The sequence below is a fragment of the Ciconia boyciana genome, chromosome 9, assembly GCF_034638445.1.
Source record: "Ciconia boyciana chromosome 9, ASM3463844v1, whole genome shotgun sequence".
NCBI lineage: Eukaryota > Metazoa > Chordata > Aves > Ciconiiformes > Ciconiidae > Ciconia > Ciconia boyciana.
In genome coordinates this window covers 6,456,902-6,474,032 of record NC_132942.1, presented here as the reverse complement: position 1 = coordinate 6,474,032, position 17,131 = coordinate 6,456,902, and positions in this window count along the sequence as shown.

The following is a 17,131-nucleotide window of genomic DNA, read 5'->3' as shown; positions in this document are numbered from 1 at the left end:
ATTTTGGTCTGTTAAGAGTTGTTGCATAATGTTCCAAGCACTTTACAAGAGTCGGGAAGTTTGGATGAATGGTATAATTTGGTCTAGTCTACAGACCAAATCAGAAATCAGAGCACATCAGTTTGAATAGTCTGATTTATAGACTTCATGACCTGTGTGGTTTTGGGCTACATTTTTCATGGCTTATCTGTTGGGGTTTGTTTTTGTTTTTGTTTTTGTTTTTTTCCTTGGCTCTGGCTTTTTTCTACTATTGCATGCAGAAAATTTTGGATCAAGTATAGTTTTGAAGGTTTTTATAAAAGTGGTGTAAATTGACTGGACTGAGGGGCATAGGGTCAAAGGAATTATAAACGCGATTACAGGCTGAATCCTAGTAAGATATGAATGCAGTATCTTTGAAATGTGCTGACATTTTTGGTACTTAATGCAGTTTTCAGCTAACACACATGAGAATACTTATATGTGACTTAATTAGCTGAAGAAATGGGCTCACATCATTCTATTAATGTAATAGAAATGTTGCAAATTGCGGAAGAAAACATTAGATATTATATGATAAGCCAATTAAATACATTATGTAGTCCCTATACAAGTCTAGAAAAACACCTTTATGCTACACAAAAACATTGTTAGTTATTTTAGTCATATATTTTAAAAGAAAATATTGGAAGTTCATTAAAAATTTAATCTATTATCCATGAAGGTTGAAAAAAAAATCAGACTTCTACTTAAGAGAGCATTTCCCCACCTTCCAATAATGTGGCATGATTTGCTATATCATGGCTGCAAAAAATCGTGAGACAATCACTTTATCTGTGGTGAGTGGTTTCCAGTATCTTTTGCTGCCAAGTACCCTTTTGGCATCCAGCTACACTTCCAGGTTTCTCTCCTTCCCTTCCTGCCCAAGCGCAGACAGAAGTCTGGTTGTTCTAGGCTACACACTAATTTTCTGAAAAGCTCTGTAAATTTGCAAGTTTGCTGGATACAATAGAAATGTATGCAAAATTATTTTAAAGTTACTAAGTAATGGTATTTTAAGAATGGCAGAGTTCTAGAGGAGTTTAAATGTTTGCAAAGTACTGCACATATCAGATAAGAAAGTGTTTTGCTGCTCAAGGAAAAAAGAGAAATTAGGCAAAGGATATTAAGTTTCCCGCAACATATTTCAGTGGCAAGTTTCTTCTTCAATAGGAATACTAAAATAATCTTTTCCATTTAAGATACTAAAGAACATTTAGGTGCCTGCATATGATTCTGATGACACTGCGCTTGTGCGCCTGGGGACAGAATGTGGCACAAACTGGCTAAGTCTTCTCCACAAATAATTAAGGTCTTATAACTAAGTCACATCTGTAAGATGCAGTAAACAAACAGTTGAAAAAGATTGCAACAGGTAGTGTGAGAAGTGCCATTTCCTGGCTTTTTTGTTGCCTTTGATTTTCTCAGTTTTCTGATTGCTTTGTGAATGACACTGTGTACTAATTAGTAAGATATCTAGAGAGCCTAAACTGAAAATGAAGTCAATAAATCTTTAGGTACATTTTTTATTTTGTTTTAAATAGAAACAATATCTTCTCTCTCTCCTTTCCTTTCTTTCCTCAGAGCTTTTATCCTTGCAGAGCTGTAACCAATAGTTGGTTTGCCACACTTAAGAATAACTCCCAGGCCCTTTGATTCAATAGGAATTTTTATGGGGGAAAAGGGAAAAAAAGAACTAGGTGTTTTACAGATGTGCAAAAGCATCTTAGTTATTGACAGAATTGATGGGAAACCTAAGCTTTTGGATAATGCAAGTATGTAGCTCAGTTAGCTTCACCATTTCTCTGTTACCAGTTCCCCTCACGTTACAAGTTAGGCTAATTTCTCTTAAGGCCTTTCCATGCTTCAAGAGTAAGATGGAGACTTGAGTAGGCAGGTTAGATGTTAGCAGTGAGATTGGTTAGTGATCTCTCACCAACAATCCTTTAGAAATATATTCGCTGCTCCATATGAGGTAATTAATCATATGTAAGCATCTCACCTTTGGAAACGGAACTGAAAAATGTAGGACACTAGTGACTCAAGCGGTTTAAACTAATCTAAGCTGGGCCACTGGAGTGCTGATGTTCTCCTTTTCCTCCAGCTGTGTGTTTCCATTTCCTTACAACAGCACTGCTCCCCATCTGACCTCTTGATAAGTCAGTCAAAGGTAAAAAATGACAATTAAGACCGTAGCTCTCAAGCAGCGTAAGACAATGTAACTGCTGGCTGCCTTGTTGCTGTCTCTTGCCTCTGGTCAAACCCTTTCCCCAACTCCCTTGGTCATCGGATTGGGTTGCTGAGCCATTTCAGTGCACTGAGTTGGCAGAAAACTAATACAACAAAAGTGAACAGTTTTTCTGCTGATTTAATACACTGAAACAGCTCATATTTTCCAAATTGTATGTTGAAAGAATTGTTCACTATATGGGTGCCCTGTTCAGCCCCCAGTGTTCTGTCTGCCCTGAGTTCTTTGCAGAGACTCCACATGACAGATTAGCAAAATGGATGACAGATTTACTACTGGAGTGCTTTGTCTTAAACATCCTTCTTTCCATCTTTTGCCAATCATAGGGTCTCCTGGCATCATACCAGCAGTAAATGCATAGGGAAAAAAGGACCAGAATTAGAAAGAGGAATCGTTGCCTTGGTAAATCCCAAAAGCTTCTAGTAACCAATGGATTAGGGACTTTGTGAGTAGGAGTTGCATCTGAAGTAGCCATCTTTAAATAAGGAGAATAAAGAGAAAACTTGATCTGAGTGTAGACTGAAGGCTTGTATGCCGAAAAGCAAAACCTCCCCAGAAGCCTTCAAATGATTATTCTTTCAAATTTGTTCTATTTAGATCCTCAATTTATACTGTTCCTGACTTATGCTTTTAACCTTGAATGCTGGTGATATTTTCATATGGGCATATGTAACTTCCTTCCTTAAATCCTGAGACACAGAGCAAACAAGGAAGCATTACAAATTTTTCAGCTAGAAAAAATATAGAAGGGTCTAATAATGCCAAATACCTTTAGAGTGCTACAGGTGGCATTAACTAGAAGCACATACCATGGCGAATTTCTGTTGACATCTCACTTCATGTAACCATCTCACATGATCAAGAGAGTTCCTTTTTATACAGAAGACCTCCTTCTTAGGGGTGAACTTTAAAAGCACACAAAGATGAAAGTTACAGAATTTATCAAATGGTGAAAGAGCCATAATTTATAATAACGAGGGTGGCAATAAAGAAGCATAATAATGACTTCAATGAAATGAAGTGGAGAACATTAATCTTTTCAGGTGACACTTGTTTAAAATTTTGAGCTGAGTGAAAGGAAGAGACCTCTAATTGAATCGCCACTTTGTGCAAGTGGGGAGACAAAGACACCTCCGGTAGATGGCTGTGTTTTGTTAACAGAGAGTAGTAATTGGCATCCAGCTGTTAAGATACAGTGTCTTGCCATCTTTCCTTTTCCTCTTTGTTCTATTAATCCCAGAAGATTTTACACATTGCACTGACTGCTGCTTGGAAATATGATATTAGTAGCTGTAGCAAAATGTTCTAGTCCTGTATTTGAATAATTTCCCTCTTTTAAAAACCAAAACAAAACCTCCAGGCCCTCATCTGAAGATGGCCCTGTTGACTGAAGCGAGGAAGAAAAGTGTGAGGCCTGAAAATAGTAATAAAGGCTCAAGTTAAATAGTTTTGTTGGTTTTCCAATAAACATAAACCAAACATGTTTATTTTTAAAGTATAATAAGAGCAATAAAAAATCCTGTCATTCTCTGCCAATTACCATTTCAGGCTGTGATCTTGTCAGATTTCATAAGCTCCAAACTCCAGTACTGCCAGGATATGTTGGTATTGATCTCCCTTGAGTCAATGCTTTATAATGGTTTAGGGTATAAGGCCACCCAAGGTGCTAACTTTCACATAATACTGGGGCCCTACTTTGGTCTTTAACCATTTCAGGGTTGCCGTATGCAGTCTGTAAATAACGAAGGAAAAGATGTCTTTTGTTTCACAGTATTGTATTGGTGTGTTACCGCTGCTGTCTTGGAACTCTTAAAAAAGGATGGCATTTCAGGTGCATCTCCAAATGTTCCAAATATGATGGTTCTTGCCAGTTAAGGCGTCTGCTCCCAGGATGAGCAAATCTCAGTTTTACTATTAATGTTTTCTTTGCTTCTGAAAAATCCACAAGTAGTTTCAGGTAGAGGAGAAAATCTGAGTATGCTGCTGAAAAAGATGAGTAAATGGGATATAATGGCAGTCACAGCTGGTTGCATTTTAGTTGTAAATTGAAAAGTCATTAAAGAGTTGCACAGTGTCAGAAAAATAGTTGGTTTGCCTTTTTGGAGAAAATGTTATGTTTATATGTGGGACAAATACTATTCGATTAAAAAATTTCACAGTTCAATACTAAGTCATACTGTGTTTTACTCATAAGTAGAAGTCTTATGGCTAAGACACTGGAGAGGGACTTAGAAGATCTTTGTTCTATTCCCAGATCTGTGGTAGTTTATTTATGTCCTAATGCTTATATTGTTTATGATTCAGAAGTTTGCCTTAGTTTTCTTTCTACAAAACAGTCACTATCTTCCTTCATTTTGTCCACTTAGACTGCAGGCTGTTTGGAATGGGGACTTCTTACTGTATTACTAAATGCATATATCATGTCTGGCACAATCAGAGCTAATGTGGTTTGGGTAAGTAGATATATATTTAATGCTACTGTTTAAAAAAAAAAATATTGTAAAGTGCTGCTGTTGAATTGGAGTGCTTCCAGTTAAGGTTACTTTTATGTCTGGTTGTAAAGAAAATGTTTTGCAGTGAAAGCTATAAATTTTCATCAACAAAACCAACTAAATTTGCCACAGGCTTCTAACTTCAGCTCATGACATGTCTTTGAAAGTAAAGGATCTTAGTTATTTGTTATTTGTAGAGGCTGAGTTGCAAAATCCATATGTGCTTGAGAAATCATGTAGGTATGATGGATGCCAAAATAAGAAAGAAGAAGGAAAGGAAAGACAGCAAAATTTTGTCCTGAACAGACTGGATGTGAGAGAGGATTTTGAACATATTTCAACTTTTTGCTAGTGCAATTGCAGAGGACTAGGACTGTATGATAATAGAGGGAAGTTCTAATATTTTTTTCCTTATATGACTGACTTATTATGTTTTCTCAGCATTGTGCCCATATTTTCTAAAACTCAATTAAAGAAAAAACAGTTTGATCCCTAATACAGGCATTGCCACAATTTTAGCATAAGCCCCGCTTTTTTTTCAGGCTAGTCTCTGGTTAGTGCAGATACAAAAAATAATGGAACTATGGATCTAGGTGGCAAGTTAACTATTTAAAAAAATAATTTCTGATACAGATCTCTCTTCATTTGAGTCTGACACTCTGTAGAGCTTCCTAATTAGCCAACTTCTTTTTAAATTCAATTTTAGATCAGAATCAGAGCAGTGAGCTGTTTGATTTCTGGTTTTACTCATTACATGAAGTTTTACTTCTAGAGCAGCTCTGAGATGCACTGAGCACAGAGTCCAAAGGAAAATACTTGCTTTGTGCCTAAAGTGTCTCTGAAATTTATTAAAACCAGTCTTGTGATAGACTGGAGGTAGTGCCTAGATCTGAACTTTGGGCCTCAGAGTACTCTGTTCTCAATTCTGCTTTTTGTATCTATCTCCCTCCTTTATGTTCCCTAAGTGAGCAGAGTTGATGGTGCCATGATCACATTGCTTTCTTAGCTAAAATTTATATTTTATGCTTCATGAAGACGAACCTTGCTGGCATTAATTAAAGATATGATCCCTGCTTTTAGAGAAGGAAACAAAAAAACATAATGTGGCCAAGTGATTTTAGATCTTTCTAATCAAAGTTTCAATCTCTGCAGTGAATAATTGATAGGAGATCTCAAACTCAGTGAAGTAACATTAATTTATACTCATGAACAGGACAGAAGCCACAGAAAGCTGGTAGAAATTTGCTTTGGGAAGTTTGCTCAGGATAGGGACCTTCTTCATGACCATAGTTGTGAGGCTTATTGTTAACTTTTATTCAAAATTCTGGAAAACCTTGATTGTCCAGGGCAGATGCGGAGCACACAGATGCTAGTAGTGGAAAAGTGGAATGTGATCGAATATAACATGCACAATTCTTAGGGACCATAGGAAGCAGAGATGGAATTAGGGCTGATATCCAATTGTAAGAAATGAAAAATCCTCAGATATTTTCCTGCATAGGTTTATGGGACTTCATCTTTTGTATTAAATCTTGCATTATGTCTGAGCCAGTGCAGTAGCTCACAACCTCCAAGAGGGCAGTGTCACTTCTTACTCCTTTTTTCCCCCTCACTCGCAGCAGCACGCTCCTCCCTTCATCTTCCTTCTGTTCACTCAGGTGTTCATCTGACACTACCATGAGCTGATTCATCTGACTAAATGAGCAAAAAACTAATCCCCCCCCCAAAACCTCAGTATTTTTCTGCTAGTTCAGAGAGTTGAATGAACTCACTGAGGGTCAAATGAGCGGCAGGGTCAGTGCAAGGTTGAAAACATGTAGTTGGGAGAGGGGCCTTTTGTCTCCATGGGAAATTACAAATCACTTCAGTTGCAGGGCAGGAATCCTTGTTATTAAATTAAAAATCTAAGTGCAATCCTTTTTAATTTTTAGTAAGTCTCTCCCTCTCACAATTTAAAAAACTTTTTAATTTTCCCATATGCATTATTTTTAAAACATGTCGAATATTAATTAGTTGGAATTTTACATTTTTCTTCTGTGTGTTTAGAAGACCATCAATACAGTAATCTAATCTTTGTGAATCATGCAAGCTGGCAAGCACATCTTCTGTACTTGCTTCAGTTTGAGAAAGCAGCATTCTATAGGTGGCACTTAACGATATACTTAACTTTAGCATATGCTTAATTTCGCTGATTTGAGTGATCTTGCTTAGGAATAAAATAGGCAGAATTTGACCCTTGATAACACAAAAAATTAGGCATCTGCAGAAATGCCATGTTCCCAATTTTCTCATTAGTTCTCATTCTGCTTAACTGGTTAGACCTGTTTATGAACAGTCTGATTTGCATATCACTGTCTACATGGACACACTTCTTTTTCCCTTGACTGTGATAGTTTCCTACCTGCTATACTGCAGAGTGTGATGAAAATTCAGCTGCTGTGAGAAACCTGTGGCACTGACACTCTGCTATGACTCAACAGCTGGCAGGTAGCCCTGTGCATTTGCTGAGTAAGTTGTTATTCCTGAGTTTGCAATTCATTGGCTATATTTTGTTGGGAAAATTAATACAGTGATGTGATAGTTTTTGTGGCTTCTTTTTACTTGGCACATTTCTCCCACCTGTCATTTTTCTGTTGTTTTAGTACCAGTCTAACATAAGAATTTAAAAGCAGTGGTCTCTTCTTCAATACCTGAGAATCTCTCATGTACCTGTTTCTCTGAGGTATTTCTGACTAATACACTGAATTCTAAAGGACAAAAGAAAGAACCTGATGTTATTTTTTTTGATGATGATAATAGGAAGTATTAGGAAATAGGAACTATGCCTTTATAGAAGTAGCAGCTTTTGCTGGACTGAATTTTTGTCTCTCAAAATTCCCAGACCTTTCAGTCTTAAAAAGGGCAAAAATTATTTTGTACTACTTGCAGAAACATTGTAAAATAGGAAATAAAATACAGATTTTACAAGGGTTTACATTTTTGTTTACCCTAATACATTAAATTTTTATCTTAATTTTGAAATGTTGTAACAAGGCATGGGATTATCTTAAAAAGAGCTCAGTCTGCTGCTACCTCCACATTTGCAAAGAAACTTAGGAAACCCAACCTAGGAAATCTTATTTTAATATAGTTCTGAGTATACAGTTCATTACTGTCACTAAGACACTCAGATTTAGCTTGACTTAAATGTCAGAAAATATTATTCAGGTGTGGAAGACACCAAAGATCACAGCTAACTGGTATATTGAATTGTAATTAGCAAGGAGACCATATAAAACTTAGAAGCTTCTATGAACTAAGAAAACAACCCTGACATTCTCTATTCGGCTCTGGGTATTTGTTGCTGACTTTGATCTCCAGTGATAATCTCCAAAGAGCTGTGATTCTGGCTCCCTTAAAAATTGGTTTTACTTTCAAACTTTGCCTGTTAAGTCATGATTACCAAATAACTCTGGAGGGACTAGAACCTCATAAAAGGCATTTTATTTCCCATTATGAGAGTTAGAGATTAGGCAACAACGTTACATAAACCAAAGCTTGTTTCTTCTCTGCAGCTCAGTTTACTCAGTGTTAAATATATTCTGTGCATTGAAACTGACTCCCGTTTTTTTTTTACAATCAGCAGGTTTTGTGCAGGCCCCATTATGTTTAGAAAATATCACAATATTTTTAAAAGATATAATAAACAAATAGTTGTGAAATGGACTAATGCATTACCCTTTGCTTAAGATAAGACCACAGTCCATGTCATAGTTAATGGACTCATCTGGCAACTGGGGGGAAAAAAAAAGGCGCTTGCTTCTAGCTTTTCTTCTTTGATACTTGTTCTTGTCAGGATTATTTCTAATTAGATTGTTCCTTTTCCTGATCTTAGAAGGGACACACACAGTGAGTGAAAAAGCAGACTTTGTAGCTCATGCATCTGAACTGCAGCTAATAAAGTGCAGACTCTCCTGCTGAAACTGTATCTAAATATAAATTTTTAAGAAGAAGTCCATTGTCACGACTAATTACACAATTTCCCTTTGTTATACGAGGACATTATGGGAGCAATCTGTGAAAGACTCTGCATCAAACTTCAAATTATTTGGACTTTTATTATGGCAAAGTTTATGTATTTACAGTGTGACCTTGAAAAATACTTAAGGTACTCAGAACTCTGAGATGACTTTAGCTTTTATTTGAGACAGCCATGTTAAATGTTATCACATACTTATGTTGTAATTTTATTGGCACCATATCACCTGTGTTATAAAAAATTATTGGGATACCAGAATCTGTTTCTTTCTTCCTGACACTTCCAGTGTTATGAAAACCAAAGCTGAAATCTCTTATGAGAGAAATTGGAAAATATGCTCATGTTCATATTTAAACACAAACAAGGCAACTCTAAGCCCATTTTCTCATTTCTACCTTGAATAAGGAAAAACCATTACTGATATTTTCTAGGCAGATGTCTACCAAAATCAATGAACTAGTATACAGGTTTGCATGAAATGCTGCAGAAAAAATGCCCCAGGGAACCTTTCTAAATATTTACATAAAGACCCTGTTGGTATGCATTCTATTGAAATGTTCTAGGACAAACGTGATTAACATTCGTTGGATGCTGAAAGTGATGCTTGGAGAAGATGAGATCAACTTATTATAAAGTTGGTTAGTTAACATTTTCGTTGGCTGTAGCATACATAACTTGATTGTTTTGTGTTACTAAAGCTTATGTTTATCATGATGCAGGAATAGGTGAAGAACATTTCAGTCAGCGCTGAATTGGCATTTTAATGCAGAATGGAGCTGATATAAACTTGTAATTTTCAGTCTGTAGGAAGTTCTGAATTCCGTGTTTTGTTTTCATCTCAGGACAGGAAGCAATGCACTTTCAAAAGCAAGTTCTTAATGCAGCTTTGTTTAAACTGACACATTGCTGGACAAAAGTTGTCTATGATAGTGCAACATAGTTCTTCCAATGGCTGCTTTGCTATGTAAGACTTCATTCTGTGGTATTCTGGGCACCTTCAGGTATGTAACTACATGTCCTTGGTCCTTTGGGAAATAAAGTAATACCATTGTCACAAACCATACAGGACATTCTGCATACTGTTAGTTTACTGCTAAGGTTTAGTAACATGGTTGCAAATAGTCCTTTTACCTTGGATTATTTATCACTTTCTACATTTTGGAGAAATGGCCATTTCATGGCCAAATTACTTTATTTTCATTGCCATTTTTTCAACATTTGCAGGAAAAACGTGGGAGTGTAAATCTTGGATCATGACCCCACTCTAGTAGGTCTGCTCTAAAACTGAAAGTAGATCTTGTCCCAGAACTCATAATCTCTTTGTGAAGTTGTGCTGTGGCATCAGTTTGGCAGAGAATGGTCAGTCACACTGTTCCTGTTATAGCTTAGCTGGATTACAGGTTACCAGTTTCTGTCTGGGCTCAGCTGTGTGTTGGCAAATCCTGTTGAAAACTGCTGCCCCCTAGTATTTCTCTGATAAATTGTCGTGTGTAGCTCTCCAGTAACTTGGACATGTCTTGAAGCCCTTATGGTTTGGGTAACTGTGGCGGAGCAAGTAGAAATAAGTACTAATGATTTGCATTTCACTCAGCTCAGAGCAAACACAGACTGGATACTGCAAAGGCCTCTAGAGAAGTGTAACATAACTGTTAATGACTTACAGAAAGCTTTGTTAATTGTTTTCCAGTTAACTGATTCCAGGAGATTCTGAAAGAAGATAAGAAATCACACTCTATGTGTTTGCAGACCTCGGCCATTTCCATTGTCAGGGGAAGAGGCAAGCAGAGAAGACAATTAGTTCTTGATCAGAAAATGAAATTGTGTGATAAATACTTCTTGTGGTTTTGTATCAGTCTGTTAATATTATAGCTCCGTAGTTTCATTTGGTAGTGTGTGGACTCTTTAGTTTTCTGTAGACTGTTCTAAGAATTGACAAAAACAACCTGTTGTAGCTATGCTGAAACTCGTCCTATTGGAGTATACACTTCCATTGTGAAATGTTTCTATATATGGAAAAAAGCTGAAAACCATTATAACAAATTGATATTGGAGTGTTATTAGTGGGAAGGGAGGGTTGGGAAGAGGAGTGCCTGCATGACATAACAATGAAGAAGAGAAGAAAAAAGGACAAGTACATCAAGTACATAGGAAAGAAAGCTAGGAACAAGCTTGACAAGGAGCTGGTAGTCCAAATCTGAGAAAAGCCCAGAGGAAGAGTTCATGTATGTCAATAGCATATATAGTAACTCTCTAACCTTGCTCTGTTAAAATGGTTTCAGTTACAAAAAAAAAAATAAAAAGCCTTTGGTAGATATGGCAGGACCAGATAACTTAAGAGGATGAAGCGAGGATGATATAAACAGTCTTTTGAATTTTAGTCTGAAAGTTAATATCCCATATGTGATATTTTGTGCCATCAACCAGCTGTTCAAATGTCCTTCAGTAGAAATCGTGGCTCTTAGCACCTCATGGAATTTCATGCTGCTGTCCTTAGCACTGGCTTTGACTGCTCCCTGGGGTTTTTTTGCCTGGCTTAGTTTTCTGCCACTGGCTGAACTGAATGAGCTCACAGAAGGGTTAGAAATACACCTGAGCCAGCACGAGTACAGTGTTTAATTTTCTTAGATTATTAGAATATCTGTAACACTTGAATTTTGCAAGAATTCCTGAACAAACTTTCAAAGACACTTTTGAACTATGTAAGTCAGAAGTGTAATTGAGGGTGATTATCAAAGGAGAATGTATGCCTTTATTAATGGCTACCTGAGTTGTATGAAGAAGGTCTCACTGCAGTCATTAGTCATGCTTTTCTCAATTGCAGACAGTTCCAAACTACTGTTTATTTGTATAGAATTAGTAAAGAATGGACCTTTAGATGTTTTCATCATCTAACAATGAGTCTTTCATGAGGATCAAACACCAATACTTAACCAATGTAACAGTATAGATTACTCCCTATTGACTTTGGTAAATACCAAGATATTTTCATTTTCTTCAAGCAATCTGTTCTTGCTGTCAGTCATAATATAGCTAGAATCACTACTATGCTTTCCAGACAGATATCTGTGGGAGAGCTGTCTGTTTTATTGATACTTGGTAGAACTGAAATAGATTTGTTTATATATTTTTCTCTAACATGCTATTGATATGCATCATCAGCAATCCCTATTCTATGGAAGTAATCAGGAGAATGCAATAGAGGTGGTTCAGAGAAAGTTAATGCAACAGGGTTATGGACAGTGTAACACTGTTGTAAAGGAATGCAATTTCTTAGACTTACAGAATTTAAACTTAATTAAACGAATGACTGCATTGGATTCTTGTGATCAGATTCCAGCTAATGCCAGTCCATGCCTCTCCACTGAAATTGGTAGCATGTGCCTTGGGACAGATTTTCAGTTCAACTCAACCAGCCCAATTCCACTGACTTCCCTAAAACCAGTGGTTGCATCAGCTGTAGAGTGGCTCATTTGTGTGGCTCTATTAACTACCTGTTGTCTCTGCGCTTCCTTTTCACAATGACAACAAAATGGAACAGTGCTTTAAAATTAACCATGTCAGTCTGCAAGATTGCAATCTTAGAAACCACAAGCAGTGGGTTAGCCAACATGTTAGATACAATTATGTATGTAATATTTGGTTGGCTGTACTATATATTAGATAAAGAAATATAGCATGCACTTCATGTATTTTTTTGAGGCGTATATAGTTTGAATAACAGTTTTGACAGAAGAAAATTGGTTATAAACCAGAGGTAGTTATAGGCCAAAAATACATGGTAAAAGACACCACCTTGCTTAGATTATGGGTTCCTACTTGAAACATTAAAAAAGATTGTTGATCTTATAGTCTTTAACTTCTGTTAATCTGGATCAGGCTTCATGTGCTTTCATAAATTAAAATGATTTAATATGATTTTTTTAAAAGAAAAAAATTCCTTTCTTAAATGCTTCCTGTATAATTGGATAATGTGACTTATTTTAATGGTGGGAAATAGAAACAAGAAGAGAAAAGAAGCTACATGTGCTGACTTATATGAAATTGTTGCTGCTGAGACAATGATTCAAATTAATTTATAAAACATTTTTATCAGTAAACATTATTTAAAATTTTTTAACAGCTCATTCTGTGGCACTATACAGTAAATGCTGTAATTCTTCTGGCAGTCACTGTTAATTCAGCTGTACGTTAATTCAACTGTACTCAGTAGGTTTTGATGAGAGTGTAGTATTGTATGCATGGTGATTTTCCCAAACATGCTGGCACATTCATTCACTGATCTGTGTCTCAGCCTGTCACAGGGTGCTATAAGAATAAATGTCTATGAAAAGTTGATGGACATTCATCAGCTGTCATGACGACCACAGAGATAGACAATTATCTATGTTATGAACTTAAAACAAGATTTGATGCTCATCACTGTTTATCATACCCATGTTAAGACTGAAGAGGCATAGTATCTTGTCCTGGTTTCAGCTGGGATAGAGTCAATTTTCTTCCTAGTAGCTGGTATAGTGCTGTGCTTTGGATTTAGGATGAGAATAATGTTGATAACACACTGATGTTTTAGTTGTTGCTGAGCAGTGCTTACACTAATCAAGGACTTTTCAGTTTCCCATGCTCTGCTAGGTGCACAAGAAGCTGGGAGGGGGCACAGCCAGGACAGCTGACCCAAACTGGCCAAAGGGCTATTCCATACCATATGGTGTCATGCTCAGTATAGAAACTGGGGGAGTTGGCCAGGGAGCAGAGATTGCTGCTCGGGGATGGGCTGGGCGTTGGTCGGCAGGTGGTGAGAGGTTGCATCACTTGTTTTTCCTGGGTTTTGTTTATCTTTTTGTTGTTTTCATAATAATAATAATAATAATTATAATTATAATAATAATTATTTATTTTATTTTATTTTATTTCAATTATTAAAGTGTTCTTATCTCAACCCATGAGTTTTCTTACTTTTGCCCTTCTGATTCTCTCCCCCATCCCACCGAGGGGGAGGGTGAGCAAGTGGCTGCGTGGTGCTTGGTTGCCAACTGGGGTTAAACCACATATCTCTACCATCTGTTTGTGCTGGAATTCAAACTTTGAAAATAAGATCAGTGAGAAGTTTTTCAATGACCATTTTAATGGTAGGATGGGTTTTCAATCAATTTTTTTGGTGACTATTGATTATCTTCTGGTTCTTATTGATAAATATTAGGGGAATGGAAATAGTATTTGTTCAGCTGGTGTGCAGGAAGTGTGATTTGGCACATCCAAGTGGCTCTTAGGTGGTAGATGCTTATAAATAATTACACAACAGTTACATTAAATTAATTTTACTTTATTTAAGGAACAGTGTAAAATGTAAATACTTTGTCAACTGGCTTCCAAGGAAGAGGAAATTTAGGGCATATAATAATATGTTACATTTAGAAATCCATAGAAACATGGCTTTTCATTACAGGCTTTGACTTCCTACTATTGCATATATTAATTTTTTATCTTCTAATTTCTGCTTTTTATTCTGTCTATATTTATAGAAGAGGTCATTCACTTGTAGTCTGTGACTGCCAACTCTTCCCTTCAAGAATAGATTATTGACCATTTTCTAGTGCCTTTAGTATTATAAAACCTTTTTTTGAGTTTGCTGTTGATGAAGAAGCCATTCAAAAATAATTTTAGTAGGGTTGGCTAAAGCCCGTAAGTCACATGCTATTTTAGCTTTTTATCTTATTGAACTCAGGAGGTGAAAGTGACATAGTAATGAGAAGTCAGAAGGGGGAGAAGTGGATCGATATATTGCTAAATTCTTATTGAAATTCTCATGCTTAGACTGTTCTGGGAGGTTTTATTTCTGCTTAACATTTGCTGAGTAAAAGTCATTGCCCTAGAGATGCAAGATTTATTGACACACAGAGATGAAAATGATTAGCTAAAAGGTTTCTGCACGAAGAGAATCAAAATCAGCTGAACACTACAGGGTGGCTCATATACAGGAGGCTGAGCTATTTCAAATACGTTATTAATGTTCAAAGCTAAAAGCTGAGCTTGTTAGCATTATACCAATTGTTTATTCTTTGCTTCTTTTGCAGGGACCCTAAAATTCTGAAGAAAGCTTGTATTTATATATATAGGTTTATATATTCTATACACACACACACACTTTGCTTGTTAGAGTTCATAAAGGCATTATTATATTTTCATAGATTTATTTTCTAATTAAGTACATTTGTTTATTTGCAGAATCCAGCTTTTCAAGAATTGACTTTATGGCATGTTCCTGCACTCCTGACACAGGTAAAGCTCTATGACAATATATTTGGATTCATTAGGAATCATGCTCACTCATTTTGTGGTGACCCGCCTAGTAGATGAGGGAAAGGCTGTGGATGTTGTCTATCTAGACTTCAGTAAAGCCTTTGACACGGTTTCCCACAGCATCCTCCTGGAGAAACTGGCTGCTCATGGCTTGGATGGGCGTACTCTTCACTGGGTAAAGAACTGGCTGGATGGCCGGGCCCAAAGAGTTGTGGTGAATGGAGTTTACTCCAGTTGGCGGCCGGTCACAAGCGGTGTTTCCCAAGGCTCTGTGTTGGGGCCAGTTCTGTTTAATATCTATATCAATGATCTGGATGAAGGGATCGAGTGCACCCTCAGTAAGTTTGCAGATGACACCAAGTTGGGGGCGGGAGTGTTGATCTGCTTGAGGGTAGGAAGGCTCTGTAGAGGGACCTGGACAGGTTGGATCGATGGGCCAAGGTCAATTGTATGAGGTTTAACAAGGCCAAGTGCAAGGTCCTGCACTTGGGCCACAGCAACCCCATGCAACACTACAGGCTTGGGGAAGAGTGGCTGGAAAGCTGCCAGGCAGAAAAGGACCTGGGTGTGTTGGTTGACAGCCTCCTGAATATGAGCCAGCAGTGTGCCCAGGTGGCCAAGAAAGCCAATGGCATCCTGGCTTGTATCAAAAATAGTGTGGCCAGCAGGAGTAGGGAAGTGATCGTGCCCCTGTACTCGGCACTGGTGAGGCCGCACCTCGAATCCTGTGTTCAGTTTTGGGCCCCTCACTACAAGAGAGATATTGAGGTGCTGGAGCGTGTCCAGAGAAGGGCAACGAAGCTGGTGAAGGGTCTAGAGCAGAAGTCTGATGAGGAGCGGCTGAGGGAACGGGGGTTGTTTAGCCTGGAGAAAAGGAGGCTGAGGGGAGACCTTACTGCTCTCTACAACTACCTGAAAGGAGGTTGTAGTGAGGTGGGGGTCGGTCTCTTCTCCCAGGTAACAAGTGATAGGACAAGAGGAAATGGCCTCAAGTTGCACCAGGGGAGGTTTAGACTGGACATCAGGAAATTTTACTTCACTGAAAGGGTTGTCAAGCATTGGAACAGGCTTCCCAGGGAAGTGATTGAGTCGCCATCCCTGGAGGTATTTAAAAGACGTTTGGATGAGGTGCTAAGGGACATGGTATAGTGGTGGTCTTGGTAATGTTAGGTTTACAGTTGGACTCGATGATCTTAAAGGTCTTTTCTAACCTATACAATTCTGTGATTCTGTGATTCTGTGATTTTCCGTTTGATTTCATATGCCACAAACTAGGCGTATTGGTATACTGTATTTAGCTTTTCAAACATCTGAAAGATGTTAGCATGATTTGGCTTACAGTGCATGTGAGCCTGCCAGAAGTACTGGGCAGAACTTCTGCTTTTTGGCCTACTGAAGAGCAGGTTGTGTCTTCAGACTTGACTTTCTCTTGACTTTGTACAGGTAGAGCATAGCAAAGCCTGGAAAGTTTAATTGTCAGACAGATCAAATTGAAATACAGTGTGGTTCGGTGCTCTCAGAAGTCAAATATAGGGAAAAACTAATTCTCTAACTAGGTGGCATTCAAAAGAATTTACTAATCTTACTAATGCTGCTTACAATTCTGGTGTCACTACACTTTTAGTGATAAAGTCTAGTAGGCCACATCTTTGCTTCCTTCATCCAGTTGCTGAATGGACTTACACAGTCATCCTTACACATGGTCCTGAAGGAAATGTGTGGTACTTTGTAAGAACATGCTGTGTTTCCACCCTAGCATGCCAGCACAAATGCTGCAAGGGTACCTCCTCTTGTTGCAGAGGATAAGCACAGAAGGTGCTTGAAGCTGTGTTAGTGTCCTGGTGGTTCTCAGCATCAGAACTGGGTTTCAGGAAGGAGGTGTCTTGCTGTTCAGCTTGTCTTGACCAAAGGATAGGGCTTTATACATGTAACTATTTTGCCTTATTAAATCTGGAATGTTCTAAGCAAAAACTACTAAATAAAAAAGATTAAATACAACTCAGAATTCAGAGAAAATGAGATGAGAGATTACTGAACACCAGACAAACCTGGAAGTAT